Consider the following 8,460-nt stretch of genomic DNA (forward strand, 5'->3'; position numbering starts at 1 on the left):
CCTCCATGACAGGGTTGGGAACCACTGGTCTAAACAGCTGCCTAGACTATGCCTAGGATAGGTGATCTATATTGGGTTTTTTTGTGGTTTTGGGAAAGGTGAACAAAAGGGGTGCATGCTATTATTTATTTGTTGGGACCAGGGTGGGACTAGGAGTTTCCTAGGACAGTGGTTCCCAACCCTGTCCTGGAGGACCACCAAGCCAATCGTGTTTTCAGGCTAGCCCTAATGAATATGCATGAGAGAGATTTGCATATAATGGAAGTGATAAGCATGCAAATCTGTTCCATGTATATTCATTAGGGCTAGCCCGAAAACCCGATTGACCTGGTGGTCATCCAAGACAGGGTTGGGAACCACTGTTCTAAATGATGTCTAGAGTCTTATATAGGGGCATCAATACCTCAATTTTCCTACTGGCTATACCTCTCCCTATGCACCCTAGCATCCTAGCTTTTGCCGTTGCCTTTTCAGCCTTTTTCAACCTGTTTAGATCACACCCAATTCCCACTCCTCTTTCATGCACAAAAGTTCTTCACCCCCAAAACTGTACCGTTCCCACAGGTTTTTGCAACTCAAATGCATGTCCTTGCATTTCTTAGCATTAAATCTTAGCTGCCATATTTCAGACCATTCTTCAAGCTTCACTAGGTCCTTCCTCGTGTTATTCACACCCTCAGGAGATGTCTACTCAATTGCAGATTTTGGAATTATCCACAAAGAGGCAAATCTTACTGATAGCCCTTCAGCAATATCACAAAAATATTTAAAAGAACATGCCCAAGAACTGAACTTTGAGGTACACCACTGGTAACATGCCTTTCCTCAGAGAAATCTCCATTGACTGTCACCTTCTACTCAATCAGTAACTGACCCAGTCCGTCACACATTGGGGGCTCTCAGTTTATTTATTAGACACCTGTATGGAACAATGTCAAAGGCTTTGCTAAAGTCTAAATACACCACATCTAGGTATGATGGGATATATAAATAAAGCTATTATTATTATTATCTATCGATCTCCCATCTAATTCTCTGGTCACCCAGTCATGGAAATTTATCAGATTTGTCTGACAAAACCTGCCTCTAGTGAATCCATGTTGCCTCAGGTCTTGTAATCCACTGGATTCCAGAAACGTCACTATTCTCTGTGGTGACGAGATAATCGCACACCGACAATCCAGCGCCGATAATTCGGCGGAAGACAGAAGCGCGCGGGGGAAAAAATAATTTTTATAGAGCTCCGACTGGGGATTTGGGGTGGCAACCCCCCCACACACTTTATTGGTTAGTGTTCGCGTTGCTGTTGTGGGGGGTATGGGGGGTGAAACCCCCCACATTATAGAGAAAACAGAACTTTTCCCGAAAAAAATCAGAAAAAGTTCCGTTTTCGCTATAATGGAGGTTTCCAACCCCCCAAACCCCCCTCCAACAGCAGCGCGAACACTAACTAATAAAGTGGAGGGGGGGGGGTTGCCACTCCAAACCCACTGTCAGAGCTCTTTAAAAATTACTTTTTCCCCGCGCACTTCTGTCTTGTGCCAAATTGTCAGCTCCACTATCTATGAACCATTCTCTGTCTTAAAAGCATATAGGTCTAGATTCACAAACCTGCCCGATCTGGGCAGGTCTGATGAATTCACGAAGCCCCAATATGCAGATGGCAGTGATCAGAGGAACACCCCTATCTGCCTTCCCGGATCGCTCGATAGATGGTCTGCGCATGCGCTGGACCTCAGGGCCAACATAGATTAAAAAAAAAAATAGGCAATCATTTTTTGGGAGCCCGTGGTTTTAATCTGCTTAAACCCACGGGTTAAAAGCCTTCTTGACCACAACCCCCCCCCCCTACAAGATTGGGCAGGTGGGAGCCCAACTCCTCCTGCCCAAGTGAACCCACTACCCCCCACCCACATTAAAATATGGGCAGGAGGGATCTCAGGCCCTCCTGCCCTCGACGCACCCCCCCCCCGCCAACCCCTCAATCCCCCCACTCCCAATCCCCCCCGTAACTTTAAACCAAGCCCTTCCGTCCAGCAGGCCATCCATCCATTGAATGGCTGGCCTTAGGGCCTGATTGGCCCAGATGGCTCAAACCCTGCCCACAGGTGGGGTCTGAGGCACCTGGGCCAACCGGAATAGGCCCAGTAGGCTTAGGCCCCTCCTATGGGCGGGGCCTTAGGCACATGGGCCAGCTTAGGCGTGTTGTTAGGCGTCTTAAAGCGCCTTCGTAGGTGCGATTCACGTAAAAGGTAGGTGCCTGAAATGCAGGCCTGGAAAACCCTGGCCTACATTTCTGGCACCTACCTTTCCCAAAGGCACTATTCTATAAATGGCGCCATCACGTGATTGACATGTAATCGGAAGCCGCTTTTACGGTGGCCACCATCAATGGTGCCATTTATAGAATATGGGCCATACTGCCTAATTTACTCCCCCCCCCCCCCTTTTACAAAAGCGTGGAAGAATTTTTAGCTCCGGCAAGCACACTAAATTCTCTGTGCTGTTCCAGCGGTCATAGAGTTCCTATGAGCAGCGTAGCAGTGCAGAGCATTCAACGTGCCAGCTGGTGTTATAAACCTCTTCTGCGCTTTTGTAAAAAAGGGGGGGGGGATTAATAAGCACCTATCTGATGGTATATAACTTTTAAATATTAAATATTTCATTGCTTAGCTTCGTCCTTTTGTCTCTTCCACTGCCTCTGTATTACGCGGTATCCTATATATTGCAATGGGCTAAAGTTTCTTCATGGAGGGTCTGGAATCCTTTAATTAGTTCTCCATATGATACCCTGCATCGTTTTCAAGAAAGTCGAAAACAACAACAAACAAAACAACATCCACAGGAAGAATTCCAGAGGATGTAGAAGTTAATTGAGCTGCAAATGCATTCTGACCAGTAAGGGAATTAAAAGTTCAAAAGAACAGGTCACGATGGGCAACTGAGGGCAAGGCAGGTCTCATAGTGATATGACCCAGGAAATGCTAGGCAGTCAATGTGCAGTACTATAAACAGCGGGCTACCAATTAGTCTTTAATGGCCAAATGTGGAATGCATTAGTAAGTAGTCTGAAGAAAGTTTAAGGTGTTTTCTCTTTTTTCTAACTTTATTTTTATTATGATTTGAAACAAATTGTACAAGTATAGACTTGTTTTAGGATCATGCAGAGCATGCAATATTATAAAAATAAAAAATAAAAACATCCATCCAGATATTAGGAATACAAAACATTTCAGACTATCAAATAAGGGGGTAAAAAGAAGGAAATCAGAGGAGTATCTTAAGAAGAAAATAGAATTTTACTACTATTATTACTATTAATTTTTTCTATAGCGCTACCAGACGAACGCAGCGCTGTACAGAGTCACAAAGAGTAAGAAAACAGTCCCTGCTCGGTAACACGACCTAACCCCATTTCTACTTTAAGCATAATAGGTCGTGGTGAAGGCAGATACTGCTCTGATAAATTTATAAAAACAAACAACCTAACATTCCATTAATATGGAAAAAATTGTAGGCTCCATATCCCTTTGAAAAAAGCAGAAAGCTGAAGGTAGGTTAAATTGCCTAAACGTCATTAAAAGTGTGAAATAACTTGTAAGTTTCATGGCTCCACATCATTCTCTTCTTGGTTGGGCTGCGAACTTTTCAGTGGTCCCTTGTATTGTGATGCCACAATGCCTCAACCACCAGTGCCTAAGAGCCAACCTCATTGGTGATGTCACAGGGGCTTGGCTTCCCTATATTTGTGCCCATTTACTAGATGCATTTGTCTCATTGAAACGAGTAATGTCAAGAAAAGTCTGGAATAACTTAAGAACATAAGAATAGCCTTACTGGGTCAGACCAATGGTCCATCAAGCCCAGCAGCCCGTTCTCACGGTGGCTAATCCAGGTCATTACCTGGCCAAAACCCAAAGTGTAGTAATATTCCATGTTACCAATACAGGACAAGCGGTTTCATGGCTCCACATCATTCTCTTCTGGGCTGGGCTGAGAACTTTTCAGCTGCCCCCTTGTAGGGCTTTCATTCTACACCACGGAGCAATTTCTTGGGGATTAACCTGGTTTAGTTACAATTTGAACTGGTTCCAATGCATCCATTTCTCCTATCCATGCTTCCAGTTATGACACATCTTCAGACGTCAGAACCTCCAATTCTATTAGCCGTTCTTCAAGTGCTTCAGCTCTCTGATGTCCTTTCTGATAACACTTTGACCAAATCCAGAGTACACCCTTATTTCATATGTTTGCTAGAAAATCTAGCAAGACAGACAGATATGGTCCCTTCATCATTTACTACAGCTAAATCACTATAAACCTTTCTTGAAAAGCAATATCAGCAATCCATTTCACAGTGTTTTTCATGGTTTCAGATGAAATACTGTATCTCCCGTGTGAATCTGAACTTTTCCACTGCATCGAAAGAGCCAGATTTTGTAATTACTTGTTGGATCTTAGTAAGCCTGTTCAAGAGGCATCCAGCTTTTATGAGACACTCAGGGGTAACCCCCATTCAGGATGTAAAGGCATGGAAAGGTTTGGAAAAATGATCTTGTTGACACTCTTGATGACGCCAACTGGGCCTGTGTCTGGGAGAGTCCCTGGTGTGTATCTTTTTCACCGGAGATAAAGCCTGAAAGGCCTCTACGATGAAAGGAACAAGCCAACTCAAGGAATTGTGAGGAAAAGATGTCAGTCAATCAGCCATGGACTAAACTAAACTAAACTAAACCTTAAGTTTGTATACCGCATCATCTCCACAGAAGTAGAGCTCGGCACGGTTTACAGGAGTTGGTACAGAAAGGAACTACAATGAAAAGTAGAAGGACTTAGAAAGAGAAGTTTAGAGGGACTTCGTATATCGATGAGGGAGGGGGTCATTGCATTTTAGAGAAAAGCCAAGTTTTCAAATGTTTTCGAAAGAGTTGGAGGGAGGTCAGGCTCCGAAGCGGGGTAGTAAAGCTGTTCCAGATTTCGGTGACCCTGAAGAAGAGGGAAGTCCCTAATTTTCCTGCATGGGATATGCCTTTTAAAGAGGGGAAGGATAGTTTGAATCTTTGAGTGGATCTGGTGGTGTTGGGATTAGAGGAGTTCCAAGATAGTGGAAAAAGGGGAGGCAGGATACCGTGTAGAGACTTGAAGGTTAGGCAGGCGCATTTGTAGTGAACCCTAAGGATTACTGGGAGCCAGTGAAGCTTAGACAGAAGCGGGGAAACGTGGTCAAATTTACTTTTTGCGAAGATTAGTTTAGCCGCAGTGTTCTGGATCCGCTGGAGTCTATGAAGGCTTTTCTTTGTCAGGCTTAAGTAGATGGGGTTACAGTAATCCAATCTGGAAAGAATGATGGATTGTACGAGGACAGCAAAGTGATGATGATGATGGAAGCAGGATCTCACTTTCCTTAACATGTGAAGATTGAAAAAGCATTTTTTTACTAAGGAATTAAGGTGGTCATTGAAGGACAGGATGCACTTTACTGATAGTAGCATGCCTAGGGTACCCCAAGGGCAAGGGTGATGGGAAGTTCTAGACTTGTACTACAGAGACTAGTTCCTCCTCCTGCACGACACTTAGGTGCCCTAATGTGCAGGACTATTGGAATCAGTGTCATATCATGAGGATCTTCAAGGGATTACTCCTTCAGATACTGGGCTTCATAGACCATCGGTCTGTCCCAGTATGACAACTCTTATGTTCTTATATTCAGTGAATCCCCAGCCCTGATTTGCTCCTAGCTATTTTTAAAAAAATTTAGTTTGTTATTGTACAGTTTGTACAATCTCTATTTTCTTGGATGCCTGGAATGCGATCCCGAGAGAGGTGGTGGAGAAGAAAATGGTGACGGAGTTCAAAGAAGCGTGGGATGAACATAAAGGATCTAGAATCAGAAAATAATATTAAATATTGAACTAAGGCCAGTACTGGGCAGACTTGCACGGTCTGTATATGGCCGTTTGGGACGGATGGGCTGGGGAGGGCTTCAATGGCTGGGAGGGTGTAGATGGGCTGGAGCAGGTTTTGATGGAGATTTCAGCAGTTGGAACCCAAGCTCAGTACCGGGTAGAGCTTTGGATTCTTACCTAGAAATAGCTAAGAAGAAAAAATTAAAAAAATTTAAATTGAATCAGGTTGGGCAGACTGGATGGACCATTCGGATCTTTACCTGCCGTCATCTACTATGTTACTATGTTTCTATCCTTCCATAGTGCAGTATCTATCCTGCCCTATCCACTCACCTTCCTCACAGGTCTAGCACATCTCCCTCTTCATCCCTCTTATGAGTGCAATACCTCTCTCTCTCTCTCTCTCTCTTTCTCTCTCCTTCTATCTCTCTTACTCCCTCATTCTCTCTCTTTCTCTCTCCCTCTCTCCATCATTCTCTCTCTCTCTTTCTCTAACTCTCTCTTTCTCTCTCTCTCTCCCTCTATCTCTCTCACTCATTCTTTCTCTTTCTCTCTCCATCATTCTCTCTCTTTCTCTCTCTCTCCCTCATTTTCTCTCTCTCTCTCCCTCTGTCTCTCTCTCCCTCATTCTCTCTCTCTCTCCATCATTTTCTCTCTCTTTCTATCCCTCTCTCTCTCTTTCTCTCTCTCCCCCTCTATCTCTCTCCATCATTCTCATTCTCTTTCTCTCTCCATCATTCTCTCTCTCTTTCTCTCCCTCTCTCTCTCTTTCTATCTCTCCCTCCCTCCCTCATTCTCTCTCTCTTTCTCTCTCTCTCCCTCTAGCTCTCTCCCTCATTCTCTCTCTTTCTCTCTCCCTCATTTTCTCTCTCTCTCTCTTTCTCTCTGTCTCTCTCCCTACACTCTTTTAGATCTAGCACCTCTTTTTCTTCCTCTGGCTTTCCCTGGAGTTTTCTTTCTACTGTGTTCCACCCATGCAGAATTAGGAAGTTGTGTGAAAAGGGGACAGAGGGCTCTAAGGTAGGCTGCAGGCAGCTTGTGTTCATTTCTCCCACTTCTGAAAGAGAAGACATTTGAAAGGACTCTAGGAGGGAGAAGTGCTAGAACTGCAAGGGGGATGGAGGGGAGGGAGCAGTTACAGTTATTTTATTTGACATGCTGCCATTTTTAACAAAATAGTCAAATCAAAGCGGTTTGCAAAAATTAAAAGCAACGGGCAATAATTAAAATCAGTTAAAACAAGCAAGGGAAATAGATATAGATACATTAAGTAAACTGGAGACAGGTAGGCAAATAAGGGTAGGAAAGGTTTACAATATCATAAGGAAAACCCAAACAGGATAAGAACAAGAGGAGGGTAGGTTAAAATACAGAAAGAAAGAAGAAATAAAGAAAGAACTGATAAACTAAGATATTGATTTCCAGATTGCAAATAACGTGAAAAAAGTTGCAAAGTGCCAGACTATTAGGAACAAGGATCAAACGCCATTTTGAAATAATAGATTTTTACCTGAGACGTAAATGACTTAAGAGATTTTTCAGATCAAAAATATAACAGAAGGGAGTTCCAAAGTGTTGGTGCCATTACAGAGAAACTAGAGTCTCTGTAAAAAATCCAGAAACATCTGTCTGAAAGATGGAATAGACAGTAAATGCTGATGGGAGGAATGCAGGTTCCGCTAGGGTGAATATGGAATCAAAAGAGTAGATAAAAATAAGGGAAGACCAAAAGTCTGAATCTGAAAAGTAAGATTGTTAAATTTGAAAGGTATCCTAAAGGAAACTGGGAGCATATGTTCAGATTTGAGAAGTGAAGTCATATGATCAAATTTTGAGTGACGATAATGAAGCCTGATTGCAGCATTTTGTACGAGCTGGAGTCAACGCAGCTGGTACTGAGGAAGTCCAAGTAATAATGAGTTACAACATTCTAGAAATAACCAGTGATTGTAGAAGAATTTGTAAGGAGTTGTGACTTAATAGAGACCTAACTGAACAAAGTTGATGAAGCCTTAGGAAGGAAGAAAGTACATTGGGGATGTGTGAGTGAAATGACAAGGTGGTATCCAAGGTGACACCTAGGATTTTGATAGATGATGAATGTGACAAAGGACTTCCCTTTAGACTAAAAGTAAAACTAGGAAGATTCAATCTGTGCTTAATTGGAGAAAAGATCATAGTAGAAGTTTTCTGAGAATTGATGTTTAGCCTATTCATAGTAAGCCAGGCAAAAATCTCATCTAATTTTTTGGAAATCAAAGAATAGGCGTTAGGATTATTGGAATTGAAAGGATACAAAGGTGCGCTAGCGTTTTTAGCGCACGCACCGGATTAGCACATGCTACCCAAAAAACTACCACCTGCTCAAGAGGGGGCGGTAGTGGCTAGCGTGCGTGGCAATTTAGTGCACGGTATTCCGCGCATTAAGGCCATAACGCACCTTTGTAAAAGGAGCCCTAACTACAGTCAAACCTCGGTTTGCGAGTAATCCTGTTTGTGAGTGTTTTGCAAGACGAGCAAAACACTCAGCAAACTTTTGACTCGCAAACCGAGT

The sequence above is a fragment of the Geotrypetes seraphini genome, chromosome 2 (assembly GCF_902459505.1).
Source record: "Geotrypetes seraphini chromosome 2, aGeoSer1.1, whole genome shotgun sequence".
NCBI classification, from domain to species: Eukaryota; Metazoa; Chordata; class Amphibia; order Gymnophiona; family Dermophiidae; genus Geotrypetes; species Geotrypetes seraphini.